At 38.1% G+C, this 16,055-nt stretch overlaps 1 protein-coding gene across 10 annotated transcripts in view; it reads right to left on the bottom strand.

The window, feature by feature from the left end:
* The window catches only part of PLD1 (phospholipase D1), a 276,225-nt gene that overhangs the window by 185,791 nt on the left and 74,379 nt on the right, over nt 1-16,055 (bottom strand). The window contains exon 1 of one of the 10 annotated variants that reach the window (XM_010801376.4): nt 4,570-4,924. The gene's annotated coding sequence lies outside the window, so the exon portion shown is untranslated. 10 annotated transcript variants of the gene reach the window in all.

Genomic DNA, 16,055 nt, shown 5'->3' with positions numbered 1-16,055 from the left:
ATCTGTCCAAGGTCATATAACCAGTAAGAGATGGAGAAGGAATTTGAAACCAGGTCTCTCTGACCCAAAAGCTGATGTTCTTAACCATAGTCTTTATCTTTTGTATATTTTTTTGTAGATGCGTAAGTGCCCCTAAAATAGATGGAAGTTTTAGTAAAATCAGTGCCCTTGAGCAAGTCCCTTTAGAAGCTGACTCAAATGTAAAGAAAAATAAATGAATTCCTCTTGCATCCTTCAGCCATTTAAATTCAGGACCTTGGTTTCCTTCTCTATAAATTAAAGAGGTTGAGCCATTTCATCTCCAGGATTCCTTTAACAATAAAACCTTAAGTGTAAATAAAAGATGCTATAAATTGTTCAGTCTCCCTTATAATGTAATCCATTTAACCCTTCTCCCATCCCAAGAAATTAACTGAAGTAGTTTTTCATATGAATATGAGAAGTCAGTGCCTCTGGTCATAATTAAAACATTTAATTCCTTCCCTCTCAATTCAACAGGCACCTATTAAATGCCAACAATGAGCCAGGGTTTGCTTTATTTAAAATACAAGGTAATGAAAAACTTAAGAGGAAATGAAACAAGGAAAAACAAGTAAGAAATTACATCATATCATTGCTACTTGTGAATCTGTCAAGACTTTAGGTATTTTCCATTGATTAAACAGTCTAATGGGTAACTTAGTTAACTTTCTCAGCACAGCAAAGGAAAATAAGGGTTGCTTCAAATGACTTTCCTTTTGGACAGTGTTAATATTAAAAGAATAAATGTTAATGTTAAAATGTTAATGTGTTAATGCTGTTAAAAATGCATGTTGAATTTAAGATACACAGAGAATAATTTACACATTGCAAGCTAATTGGGATAAATAGTACAGAGTTACTGGATCAGTCTAACAAAACATATCATGTTTCAGGTAAGGAAGAAAAACGGATATAAATCTGTGAAAAGCTTAAGAGTGAGAAAAGAAACAGAAAGGAGTCCTCTTACCTTTTATCCTCAAGTATTTACTATGCCCAGCACCATTTTAGCACAGTTATGTTATTTAGTACCCACAATGATCCCACCTGGTACTTATGACTAGCCTGAATAATTTGCATTCAAAATTTTGATTATTTAGTTAAATAATATATCTAACCTTATTTCAGTCGTGTCAGTGTTGAATTTATAAAACAGATTTTTTCTGGCTCTGAAATCTTATGGACTTAGTTATAGAAGTTTGTAATTATTAATTTTATTTTATGGGCTTGAATGTCTATAAATTAGTCACTTATATAAGCTGAACTTCTGTAACAATAGACACTTTCTGCTTGAATCACCACCCCTCTAAGGGACCCCATTAGCTCCACTGTCCTTACAATTTTGGAAACAACATGGCCTGATACTCTCCTCGACTTCATCTTAGTCTTTATTTTTATGCTTTGTAATATTTTACAAGGTGCCATGGAAATGCAGCTGACCCAAAGGCTTTGTAGGTTTGTTCAGGCTTTTTTGAAGATCTCACCATTTAATACTGGAAAAAGAACCAAACTATCTGTCCATCACTGCCTTCACTTGAGTGCATGGCTGCTTTGTGTTGAGTTTTTGTCCAACAATTGTACTGCTGGTTTTATTCTTTAATATCAAGCTGCAAGGCCACTGACACTCCTATGCTGTCAAATCATAATTTATTATCCCATATTTTCTTTCATCTGAAATAATCTATAATGGTGGGTGAGCAGTTGTTATAGCCTATTTTAACCAGCAACAGGATAAAGCCTTCAATGTGTACACTTGAGATAATGTAATTTATTTTGTTACCTCCTTATAAACATACTGCAAGATCATTATCTCTTTTGGTACCAAGTAGAGATGGAGCCCTTAGAGTGATAACAGCAGCTGTGTTTTATTTCTATTTGCGTCTGTATCCGGGAAGTAAATGGTTTTGCTTTTTTTTTTTTTTTTCTGGTTTTAAATACTAGAATTAAACATCTTTGCAGGGAACATTTAATTATAATTACCTACACTTATCTAATGGTGAAATCAGAGAAATTTAGAGTTTTCTGATCTTTAATTTTCAACATGATCAGGAAGCAGAACATCAAAGAGAACAGATATTTTCCTTACCAGATTCGTGCATAAATATTGCCTTAGCTAAACTACAAGAATAATAATATTAACTACAACTATTAATGTTAAAATAAATATTAACATTAGCTAATATTGGCTGAATATGTACTACATGCCAGGCACTATACAAAAAGATGAATTGTATGCCCTCGGTGACTCCTCACAACAACCTTAGGAACCGAGTCCCATTGTCACTCCCATTTTTAAGATGAGAAATGGGCAGCTTGTCCAGGGGCACCTGGCTGGAAGTGATAGAGTTGGACTTGAACTTGCTTGGTCTGACTCCAAAGTCTAGCTCCTTAACCAGCCAGAAGTGGAACTGGGGAATGGCAGGATGGATGGACACTTGTACTCCTTACTTTGCACACTCTTAGAATAAAACAATGAAAAAAGGCATAGTAATAATAAAAATAAATCTCAACTTCTGTTTTGTGAAGATGATGGTGATTTACTTCCTGCTTCTCTTTCTAATTTAGAAAGTTGTCCCCATTTTTTTTTTCAAAATGTGATGTTTGCTTACCAAGGAAAATAAATGCAGTGGATTTCTAAATCAAAAATCACAACAGATGAATATGAAGTGAATTATAATTAGATCATTTAAAACCAAATGGAGTCATGGGAATTTCTTGTTTTCCCATTTTTCATTTTGATAAAATTAATTGATAGGTCCCCATTGATTGGGAAGGTCCATAATCTGGAGAAGGAAATGGCAACCCACTCCAGTGTTCTTGCCTGGAGAATCCCAGGGACGAGGGAGCCTGGTGGGCTGCCGTCTATGGGGTCGCACAGAGTTGGACATGACTGAAGTGACTTAGCAGCAGCATAACCTCCCCAAACATATTATACAGCAAAGATTTGTACAAAATGATTTGATGCTCCCTGAAATGCAAAAATCATAAATGTGTTTTCAAGTACTAAACTCAATCTCTGGTGACACAGTAAGCCTTGGATAAAATTTTTTTGAGTTTAGCTGACTTTGAATAAACTAAATGGTATTATCATATTTTACATTCCAATTTATATATTTTGAGAAAATAACATCGGAAAAAAACCCCAACTCAATGTTTACTTAGATCTTTGAATTTTTTTGAGAACATCGGTTACACAAATATCACTGGAGGGTTTTTTGAACCTTGAAGAGATAATTAAATGTCAGTGGTGCAGGGAATAGGTCAGATGACCTAAATTCATTCTTCCCTTATTATCAGTGTAATCTGGGCAACTAACAGCCTCCATGGGTTCTCCTCTGTAAAATGCAAACAGGACAGACTTGCTATTACTTACATGGTCCCCAGAGATGGAAGTTTATTTCCCAAAGGCTATCCTCCTTTTGAGCTTCATATCTACTCTGGTCTTGAAGCCTCCAGAGCCCAGAAGTTTCCCATTTATTCATCCTTCTTTCTTGGTTTCATACCAAGAGTTTTCATTTTGATGAAATTAATTGGCAGATCCATACTACATAATCCCCCCCGCCAAACATTTTACACAGCAAGGATTTGTACAAAATGATTTGATGCTCCCTGCAATGCAAAAATCATAAATGTGTTTTCAAGTACTAAACTCAAACTCCAGTGACATCATAGTAAGCCTTGGATAAATATCTGGCCTAACACTGACTGCTTTTCTCCCTTGAGGTATCAAGATTGGAGACAATGATGCCAAAACATCTCACTCCCTGTGTCCGCAGAACAGAAATTGGAAACCACGTTCTCTTTTCTTTTTCCCTAGCTAAAAACAAAAATGAATCTACAATTACAAAAGCAAGTTTTAGCAGGAAAATAATTTCTCAGTTCCCATAATTTTTCCCTAAATCCTTTGACCTCTTTGATGGCCTCTGTTCTCTGCCTCAGGCTTTCTCAGTCATTTCTTTTGACACATTCTAGGATTAAATATTACCCTCTTTGCAGTGATATCAGCTTTTTCTAGTTCATTTCTGTCATATCTTTGAGTTTAAATAGATACTTCATTTCCAGAGCCAAATACAAGTGTTAAGAGAAACCAATGTCTATTTCAAATATGAGTGAATAGGAAAATATTATCAGTCATGTATTGAGCACCTATTCTGAGCCAAGGGCTTCCCTGGTGGCTCAGTGGTAAAGAACCAATCTGTGAATGCCAAAGACACAGGTTTCAGCCCTAGGTTGGGAAGATCCCCTGGGGAAGGAAAAGACAACCCACACTAGTAATTTTGCCTGGGAAATCCCATGCACAGAAGATTCTGGTGGGCTACAGTCCATGGGGTCACAAAAGAGTGGGATACGACTTAGTGCCTAAATAACAACAACTCTAAGCCATGCACTAAAGGCACATTACATGAATCACTTATCCTCAAAAAAATCTCATTTAGAATCAAAGACATGGAGCCATAGCAGCTTACTGAGGGTGCACAGATGTGAATGGTGGGGGTGGCCCCTGGCCTCTGCCTCTAGCTCACTAGAGATGCCCATCACCACCACTCTTACCTCTTCTCCTAATGCCACCAGTCATCTTGACTTCCTCCTGGCTAAGGGCAGGGCTTCCACACAGCCTCCATGGTGCAACCCCGCAGGACTTATCACAGCTCCAGCATTCTGGCTCCACCCACCACTGGCTAGACTGACAGAAGGCCTGCTTCATTCTGAGGCTTCTGAGGAGGCACAGTACCAGGGGCTGGAACCTGGCTTCCTCGGAATTTGTGCATGTGTGCTGGGGGAGGCAGGGAGAGGGGGCAAAGGGGCAATGGGGGACCAAGCCACAGAGTCTGTGAGAATGGAAGATGTACTCCACTCCCCTCTCCTCGCCTGACTGTGCTGAGCACACTGCTACTGAACAGCCAACGTGGAAACTCTCCTATGCGACCAAACCACTGGCCAACTTTCGTGAAGCTGTGGCCAGCCAAGGAATGTACCACCTTCGACACTTGGCTGCCTCTCTTCTCTTTCCCTCTCTCTCTTGCTGCTCTCGGATTCTATTATCCAGGAAACTTGGCTTCAGATAGTGTTAGAACCAGTATGAACCACTGAACCATCTCCTCTCTTGCAGAAATTCATTTTATGCTGAAGTTAAAAGTAACAATAAAAAGTAAACTCGAATGGTGCTTACCATGTGCCAGGCAGTGATACAGGCGTTTTGCATGCACTAATTCAATCTACCCTCACAACAGCCCTATGGAGACGGTTCTATTCTAATATCCTTTTATATAGACAAGGAAACTGAGGACACAGACAGCTTAAGTGACTTGCTCAGGGTCACACAGCAATCTGATGGGAGCCAGCTGCCTGGTTTGCTCTGACTTTGCCTTACTAACCTGGACTTTAGTACTCAGTTTCCTCATGTAAAAACTGAAATTAACAAGCAACTCTCTATATCTAGGACTTTACAGCAAGTACATTATATAAGGAAAACTCCTCTTTCAGCACCACTAAATGTCAAAGAAAAGAACACATTCTAAGGAACCCCAACCAGGAAATTAAAACCTAGCCCAAATGCAAAGGGTATTCAGGTGATGATTCTGAGCCAATATCTAAATAAGATTTGTTCCTGCCTCTATAAGTCACAATGTACATATCAACGTTTGTATTGAAGAGAAAACGTAAGAGGGGCCCTCCTGACTCCAAAGATTGTTAATAAGCTTATTAGATATGATGAGTGAGAGACTTGGTACAGCCAATAAACTGACTTAAATCCAGTAAGGATCCCAAAGGAAACATTCTTGTTTATAAAAAGAAAGGTAACTAACATTGCTATAAACTGTGGTCAGACTTCTAAAAATAATATCCTTCAATGTTAAATGAATACTCAAGTTTTTATGGTCAAGAATAGAATATGCAAGCATTGTGATGGGTCTTCAGGAGAGGAAGCTAACTGCACATAAATTTATAGAAACATACTCCATTCTGGCTGATAAATTATGTTAAATGATATCAACATAAACATTTTTCTTACAAAGGGAGATTAAGAACACCAATGATTCGGTGAGTGAGCAACAGATGAACAAGATAAACATTTTTCCACGGTAGAGTTAATCTCTATTAAAATCACTTTAAGACAAAATTTCTTTCACTGGCTCAGAACAGTAAACATTTTTTTTTAAATGAGCACAATGTTGTTTTTGATGATACATACTGACCAAAAAACTATAGATATTAACTCAAGAGTTTTCATATAATCATTCATTCTATTTTTGTTGCTTCTTTTTCTTAAAATTGTTCTGTGTATCTTATGATGGCAGTGCTGTTTAACTGAAGAAACTATGTTCTCGCATATAGACTTGATCATTAAAATTCTGTCCAGCTGTCTAAAAGGCTACGATTCCTTTTTTTCACTTCCCTCCAAAGAATTAGCAAACAACCTCCATTAGTGTGAGTCAGCACGGAAAGCATTTTCACTGATAACCCATGAATTTCACCCATGAAAAGAATGAAGTTGGCGAACACACATGTATAAACTCCTCTAGACATTCTACAGCGCTAACGAGCTCTCAAACTTTTGTCTTGACCAGTGGTAAACACAGCAAAATCTCAATTTTTTAATCTTCTATATACTTACAAAAATATTTGTTGAGACAGCAGAGTACCATGGAAAGTATGTGATTTTTGAGTCAAATAGCTTGAATTCTAATTCTCCTTAGGCTGAAAAACAAGGTACTTATGTCTCTTTGAAGTTTCCATTGCCTAGTGTGTAAAGTGGAGATAATACTACTAAAGTAAGGAATTATAAGAATTAAATGATGTGAGTAGCTCAGAGCTCAGGCCATAGTAAATGCTGAAACAATGTTAGTTCCTTCTATGCCCTTAGGTATTCTAAGAGCTACAAGTCTTCTGTCCAAACTCCATATATCAATTCTTGAACTCAGTTCCCTCATTAGTAAAGGAATTAGCAGCTAGAGTTGTATTCTGGGAATGGTCTATTTGTTTGCCACTAAGAACAACATAGAAAGTACTACAATTGTCTGAAAACAAAATGGATTAAGCTAATGCAGGTGCCCATTTCCCACTACAAACATGGAACTGCTGAATAAATTGAAGATCAATTTTTAAAAATACTTAGTCAAGGATAAAAACAGAGGTAGCAGCACCAAAAACAATAATGAGAAAAATTCCAGTTTCCAAAGGTGAAGAAATAAAGTCAGATGGGTATCCTGGAACTGAGGCTGAAAAGGCCCAAAGGGTTTTGATCATAGATAAAGGGTCTGAGATAACTTTTCTGTCTCCATGTGACTGTAAGGAGACATGATCCTAGGACTATGGGAGGCAGGGACATAGAAGTGAGACACCTACAAAAATGCAGAGCCTCAAAGAGCTGCACAATCTGTTTAAATGAGACTAGAAGAAGCATACCCAGCAGTTCTGAAAAGGAACCGCATGAAACTGTGGAAACTACAAAATAAGAAATTTCATATAAAAGTCATTCAGGATCACAACTTCTAGCTTCTAGTAATACAGGTGTAGCTCTATTAGGTCAGCCATCCCACAGAAGATGACTCTAAATTCTGGACAAAACGTAAAACATAAGTGACTAAAAAACAACTGAAAGCAAGCAGAAACTGGAAAGGGATCAACACAGGGAAGAAACCGAAGGCATTATTTTTGTCCCAGGACACACCTAATTCACGCCAAGTGGGATGACTAAAACTCAGACAGAAGATCCATAATTGTACTGGCTTAAGAACCAGGAAACAGTTTTAATGGCAATTACAACAGTTTAAAAGTAAATTGGGAAACTGTGGAAAGGAGAGAGCCACACAAAGGGAGCACCCAGTTCTGCTTAGGCCAACCCTTGACCCATGTATTCAAGAGTACACTCCAAAGAACTCAGATAGTACTAAAATGACTTCAGTAGAGATTTCTGCTACTCCTCACCACAGGAAATATGGAGCGTGAAGTATGACTCCAACCAAGTTAACTGCCTCCTAAAACAAACAAACTCTTTGCAAAGAACATAACTAAATCCACAGTCTATAATATAATTAATTACAATATCATCTAAACTTATTTGACAAAGAAGAAACAGGAAAATGTGATCCATTCTGAGGAGAAAAGCATATCAATGGAGGCCCATCCTGAGATGTAGAAATTAACTGACAATGATTTTAAGGCAAATATCATAACATGCACTAGGATGTCAAGGAAAATGTGTTTTTGATGAATGAACAAGTAGAAAATTTCAGCAAAAAAGAAAGCCCAGTGGATGGGCTTAACATCAAAATGGCAATGACAGAATCAGTGAACTTGAAGACTGAGTCATCAAAATTATTCAAAGTGAAGAACAGACAAAGTGGTAGAAAGATTTCTAAAAAATGAACAGAGCCTCAGTGACCTACATGATGATACCAAAAGACCTAACAATTATATAATTTGAGTCCCAGGAGGTCAGGCCAGAGAGAAAATGAGACACATACACAAAGGTTTGAAATAATGACTAAAAAAATTTATCAAATTTTGGAAAAGACAGAATGGATAGTTGGGTTATATTTTAAATAAGATATCAATACTATACAGCAGAGGAAATAAATGTATCAGCACAAAGTTTGGTGAAAAAAAAGTCAGCTTACAGTTTGTATTTAGAATTAAAAAACAAAACAATCCTGTATGTTGTCTATTAACATAAATGTATGTAGAAGTATGATGTAAAAAGCAATCAAGTAAATAACTATATGACAACTTTAGAAGCATGGTTGCCTTTATGGAGAAAGGGTGGGTATCCTCTATGCGAATAATCAGAGGTATAAAGAGGACTTAATATATCAGTGACATTTTCTTTCAATCTGGATGTTATAGGTATATAGGGTTTTCCCCCTAAACATTCCTATTTTTAAATAGTTCATTTAAAGCAAACAATTGGAAAAAAACAACTGCCAAATGTGACACTTTACTAATATCCTTAATTCAATTATAGTTAATGACTTTTGCATTCCTTACAAAAAAAAAATTCACTCTTCTTTATAAATTCAGCCAATAGGTGTGACCCACTAACAGGGCAATATGCAAGATATTTTAAACTGCTTCACCCTCTGGAAAGCATATTTGTAGACTTCAACCTGATTTCCCTTAGAGTCAACAGTTATCATCTACGGTTCTTGGTCATACTTGGGGATTAATTCAAAAAACAGTAAAAATATGAAGTTAAATAGGCCCATATGGAACTGAAAGTAAACTTGACCTCTTTTGAGACAACTAAACTAACTCTCAAAACAGGGCCTTGATGCTCCATGGCTCTTGTCTATAAAGTTGGGGTGTCCACTATTAATGGTAGTGATGTTCAGGTAAGGGAAAAAGTCATCAAAACTGAAGTTCTGTTTGAGTTTTTCTTTCTGGAGGAGCTATTAAAATTGCTTTGATTAAACTTTTAAAACAAGAAAGCTTTGATAAACTCATTTGAAAATTTCCCCTCCTTAGCTAAGCACTGGGTATCTAAATTAGGAAGTTCCTTCCTTTATTTTAGGAATCCAAGCTTTAAAATACAGTGAAACTCGTTTCACAAATTCTTCAAAAATATATAAGCACAGGTAATAATAATTATTAAAATTATGACCAACAGCCTTCTCCTTCTTTTAACACATTCTTCTAGACCTGATGTCATTTGAACTCCAGAAGCCTAGACAGGAGGCATTACTCTCATCTCCACAACCGAGGTGAGTGAGCTGAGACTCTGCCTGGTCTCTCAGTTACAGTGTGCATGGGCCAGGGCTTAAATATGAGTCTCAGTGAAATGACAGAGAACAGCTATTTCAGACTGAAAAGAGATACAGAGGAGCCTTCCTACTAGGGAAACACCCGAGTCCCTGGCCCAGTTACCACCTGGATTCTAGCTGAGAGGCAGCTTGGTAGAGTCAAATGAACACCTAAATTTGAATGTCCATGCCACCACTTATAAGCTGTGTGAACCTATGTGAGTAACTTATCTTCTTTGTGCTTTAATTTCCCATCTATAAAGTGGGGGGAGTAGTAATGCCTACCGCATTGGATTGTTGTGAGGATTAAGTCAGTCAACATGTTGCTCAGCTGGTAAAGAATCTGCCTGCAATGCGGGAGACCTGGGTTTGATCTTCCCTGGGTCGGAAAGATCCCCCCAAAAAGGGAACAGCTACCCACTCCAGTATGCTGACCTGGAGAATTCCATGGACTGTATAGTCCATGGGGTTGCAAAGAGTCAGACACGACTGAGTGACTTTCACTTTCACTTTTTTCATAAAATACTAAAAATAATATCTGGACCAAATTTGTGCTAGATACATGCAAGCTGCTGTTATTAAAAACTGGCCTTCTTACTTTTTTTACATAAAACAAGGTGAATAATGAAGTCAAGAACTGAGGATACAATCTTTGGACTGATGAAACCAGTGGATACAAACCCTGGTCAGTGACTTCTAGCACACATGAGAATCTAGTAGTTCTAGTAATTACCATTCTAGTAATGGTAATCATTTGGCTTCACATCCTTTGATGCACTGAGAAGAAGACAGAAGCTCAAGATCCCACAGAGAAGGCAGAAGAAAGACTAGAACTGAGGCCTCTTTCATGCCCCACATGCTAACACAAGTCTGTTTCTGGGCCAGATTCATTCCATATAATGCATCTGTGAACCATGTCCAAATGTGTAAGGAGTATGACCAGACAGGCAGGATAAGTTGCTATTGTCTCAGCTGCAGGCAGACTCTGTTCAATACATGTGGACTGACTGCCTGCTTCACAGGGAAAGAACTAGTTTGGTCTTTGCTCAAGAAATAGCTGCTCTTATGAATGTCACTAAGGAACAGAGCTATTCTAATGACACCTAATTCTGCGACACCACTGAGAAGCACATGGATTGCATTAATGCTAACAAGAAATGGCAGACAAAGATAGGCTGCCAAACCTCAGCGAATTGGAGAGAGTCAGTATGTGTCAGCCAGACTGGCAAGCCATCTTGCTTTCCAGGCGTGCCTCTTTGTGGGTTTCTCAAGCGACTCAGGATGATATAATTCACTCAACATGTATTTATGGAGCAACCACAATATGCTGAGCATCATGATGTGTGCTGGGGAAGCAAAATGACCTCCCATAATTGACTTCACTGTGAAAAGCACACTCTCATTACTCTCCACCTCACCTGTGTATTTACCTCCTTCACTGTTAAACCCCCCGAATAATGCCCTTCCTTCCGTATCTGCTATCTCCCATCTGTGCTTCTTTCCAACCCTCCTCTCATCACTCGATTAATCAAGTCCCTTATCAACCTCTCTTGCTTACTGTTTTATCCTATTGCTGTTTAAAATATTCACAAGCACCTCAATTACATATATGTTCCACTCAATTTCTCTCGCTGTGACTTGAGTCAAGTTTTTGAAGGATTTCTGTTACCCCGCTCAGCTAGGCTAAACCACACATGTTTCATGCTCTCTGACCTCTCAGCCTTCCAACAGGCTGCTCCCTCTGGAGTCTGCCTTACTGCAATTTCCTTCTTCGTCTAATTAACTCTTGTCACTCATTCTTTGTCCCAGGAGCCACCTCCTTCAGGAAACCTCCCTGTCCTTGCAGGCTGGTTCGGATGACTCTCCTCAGTGCTTCTACCACATCTAGATGAGTCCACTGAGAACATTTTCCACTTTGCCTTTGTCTCTATTCTTATCTCACTTCACCTTTCTGTTGCTTGACGCCCTCCTGAAGAGTCTCTTCTCTTGGCTTTCACATTCCCACACTCTTCTAGTTTTCTTTCTGTCTTCAGCCACTGAGATGAAATCTTCTTGGAGGCTGTTCTTCATCTGCTCAACTCTTACATGTTGGTAGTATTCAGGGTCCCACGATCTTCCTTTCAGAGTCTCCTCACCTCTCAGGGGTGGTTTCATTCATGGCAATACTTGGTGACAATACATATTCCTGTTTCCTTTCTTTGGTGTTTTTATGGCTCCCAGGTGATACCACCGTTGAACACATTCCTTCCCACTTGCCCTCTGTCTCTTCTGGAAGACTGGGAGCTCCCTGAACAAGAAGCCATCTCTGTATTCCCAGACACTGGTGTCTACTGGCCTTGTGGTAAATCCTTCCAGCCTTATTCTTTTTCCTAAGCTTCAGATATATATACCCAACCACCTGTGAATGTCCCACTTGGGTGAACTTGATATTCTCCAAATAGAATCGTCATCTTCCAAATCCCAAAACATTTCCTCGTTCTGGGCTTCCTTCCTGAATGAACTGGGAACATCACCTACGCAGCTGCATAAACCACATCCTGGAATTCATCTGCAGCCATACTCTTTCCCTAACACTCTCTATCCAAACAATAAGTCCTGTTAGATTCTAAATATATCTTCAGTCTAACCACTATATTTTGTCTCCATAATCATGACAGGTTTCAGGAAATGAAAAAAAGTACAGTGTAGTTGGGCATAGGGTTAAGTGCAGCTGATGCTAAGGCATTTAGATTTTATCTCAAAGTCTCCATCCGCCACCTCTCACTTCCCACTCTCGATGCTGGAGTCCTGGAGCTAAAAAGTATTCAATGACAATAATTTTGAGCTGTTCAAAATGGGATTTTGTAGGATAAGTAACATTATTTTCAATTGGTTATCTTTTTTACTCCCCAACTAACCAATGTGGTTTCCCAAATAAAAAAGATACTGGGCTAAACAGAATACTGGCGCTGCTCTCTTTATAAAGTTACTGTAGACAATAGCGATTTCCACATAAGTCTCAGGGACGTAAAGTAGTGCCTTTGCGGAACCATCAGAGCTCAGTTCTGCCACCTTTGAGAAACGATGCAATATTTAAGGTAAACAAGTTAAACTGGATGCGTATGAGGGTGAGGGTTAGGGGAAAGAAGGATAGTAGAGATGAGAAACAGGCTGGATCTAATGACTCACAGGCACAGCTGACACATGATCAATTCATCATTAAAATAGCACTAATATAAAGTTAATAAAAAGCCATAGAGTAATCAGGAAGTGCCTTAAGTTAGTAGTTTCCAAGAGTTCCTTGTTATGCCACCTATATCTGCCCCAAACTATAAGCATTAACCAAATTTGTTAAAGGTATGGTAATATGGAGGCGGGGTGGACACACCCAGTGGAAAGAGAAAAGAAAAATGTACTAGTAAAAATTTACAAAAACAACACTGTGAATATACTGAAAACTTCTGAATTGTACACTTTAAATAAGTGAAAATTATGGCTTGTAAATTATATCCCTAAGAAGCTGTTTTTAATAAAATCTGCCAAGACAGGAATAATAAGTAGAGTTGTAAAAATCAATCAACACATAGCAATACTCAAAGAAAGAACAAGTAATTTTCCTTGATCCTACAGAATAACCAGCAACAAAAGTCATTTTTATATTTCTTGTAACAAAAATAGGCAAACTACTACTTATAACCAAAAAAAAAAAAAGGTGAAAAGATATTGTCAAAACACTTAAAGAAAGCAATCTGTCAATTTCTACTTTGAATATTGCTTTAATTTCACTGTTTTCACTACCAGAAGACTCTGCTCAGTGAGATTATTATGTTTTCACAAACAGAATAATCACATCCAGAAGCTTCTGCCAAACTAGTATCCATGAAATTATAATATGTATCACAAAGAGAACTATTACAAGCTCAGAAAAGGCATGCAAGTTTCAATGACTAGGGAAACAATTCGATAAAGACAAGACAAATTCTCAGTCAGTGATCATTTCCTTTTCAAGATGGGGTTTGAAAGAAAGGCACGAAAGATAAATGAAAAGTGGCAACACTCAGCTCCTTGTACGCACACTTGCTGGGTGCTTTTTGGGAAAGAGGCAGGGTGTAATGTTTTTAGTTGCTCTCAGAAAGACAAGTTCGTTCATGCAAAGACAGAAGGTAGATACCACTCATGGCTGAGTCTCTGCTGAACACCTGAACTGTCACAGCATTGTTAATCAGCGACGCTTCAATACAAAGTAAAAAGTTTAAGAATTAATAAAATACAATAAAAGGCAGATACCAAAGTGGAAGGTAGGTGTATGCTCAGAATATGATCCACTGGAATAGAAATTAACTAGGCCTATCCTCTGATCTCACTCAGTTTTAGCTGATCAAGCAGAACAGTCCAGATGATATAAAACAAAACAAAAACCTACCCTTCAATTTTTATCCTCAGAGATAACTTGCTCAAACCCAAGGAACCAAACATAACTCACTTTGGGTTTTAAGTTAAAACATGTTGAATCCACTGTGACTCAGCACACAGGTGTCACTTAAAGGTGCCTGAGACAGCCAATGAATCAGGCACAGAATTAGGCAGGAAGAGCACTGGCCTCAGATTCAAAGTTTTAGATACAATCTCAACTCTGGGAACTCTCCAAAAACTGAATTCAATATCTGTTGAAAGGAAAGAGTTGCTTTTGAATTTTTACACACCTACATACCAGGCATATAGTAGATGCTCAATAAATGTCTTCTGAATTATCACTATAGAGAGCTAACATTGAGCAAGCACTAAGGACTTCATATGCATGATATCATTTAATCATTACAATAATCCTATAAAGTAGACTTTCATATTACTTGCATATCACAAATTCAGAAATTGAAGTTTAGAGAGGTTAGTAATGTGCCCATGTGACTCAGCTGCTGAGTGTCAGAAAGTGGACTGCAGGGCCAAAGCTGTTAACGTGCATTTATGCACTACTGCCTCTCTGAACTCGGCTGGGCATTGGCCAAAGTAATCATAGTCATTAACGAACATATGAGGCTCCTCCGATTTAATGTTTGTTTTATGGCTTGCTTTTTGCCACCACCTGTCTTCCTAGGAGCATTAACCTTGGGATCCTCGTTAACTCAAAACCCTGAATGGTCCGCTGAATGTAACCATCACCCTGAAACTTGCTGGAAATGCAGAATCTTAGCCATATCCCAGAAACAGAATCCATGTTTTAACAAGACACTCAATGATTCAGAGGGACCTCAGTTTGACAGGCACTGATTTAGACTAGCTCCAAAATGATATTAAGGCATGTTATGACAGGAGGAAAGTAGGCCTGAGAAGGAAAATACAATAGAAATGTTATAGTCAGTGAGAACAAAACCAGCTTGCTACAGCTGTGTCAGGACCTTTATTCACCTAGATAATGGCACACAGATATTTATAAAGGACCTAGCAAAATTGACTTAGCAGCAGCAGCAGCAGCAAAATGCCTAGAGAATTGATGAGACAACAGCTGAATCTATAGGGAGTATATCTATAGTCTCCCACCCTCTTAAAATCGCCAAGCCTGTGCTTTTAGAAGAACATATCATGTGGCAAATAAAAATACACAAAGACTTTGGCAAATACTGAATCTCTCATCAGGCTAAGGGCAGAGCTGTGCTATGGACTGATAAAACTCAAGACCTGGATGATAGATATTACCACTCGATCACAATCCAAGAGTCAGTTCTTAACAAGGTAACTTTATCCTTTTGAATATTCACACATTTTTTAAGCACAACACTAACATCAACTTAAATTTGAGCTTAAAAATCTTGATTTAAATTTGAGCTATTTCAATATGGCTTCTGGCTTTCTTTTCAAAACACACACCTACATTTCTAGACAGAAAGTGGCCTATATTTTTGGCCAAGAAGTATAAGACAGCACCTCTTCTCTCATGAGAGAGATGAGTTGTGTTGTGCTGACTCAGAATCTAAAGAAGCATCTGAAGGAGCTAATTTTTACTCACTATTTCTTACTCACTTAAACAGAGTTATAAAACCCCAGTAGCTCCACATAACTAAAAGTCACGCACATGACTAAAAGTTATCTTAGTAGGAAGTGAGATATACAGGTCACTTTTGTCTTTATTCCCACTTTTAAAAGAAAAAAACTACAGTCCTTTCCTAGCCGTAACTCTATGCTTCCCGCACTAAATGTGCCCCACACAGGTGGAAATCCATTCTCTTCTTCAGTTCTATGCTCTCAGTCATTTGAAATCTACTAGGCAGTTTCTTTTCTTTCAAACTTTCAACTATATATTCTTGACAATTTCTACTTCCT

Source organism: Bos taurus, chromosome 1 (genome assembly GCF_002263795.3).
Source record: "Bos taurus isolate L1 Dominette 01449 registration number 42190680 breed Hereford chromosome 1, ARS-UCD2.0, whole genome shotgun sequence".
In the NCBI taxonomy this organism is placed as follows: Eukaryota; Metazoa; Chordata; class Mammalia; order Artiodactyla; family Bovidae; genus Bos; species Bos taurus.
Note: the sequence above shows the minus strand (reverse complement) of the source record. Positions and strands in the feature narration are given on the sequence as shown.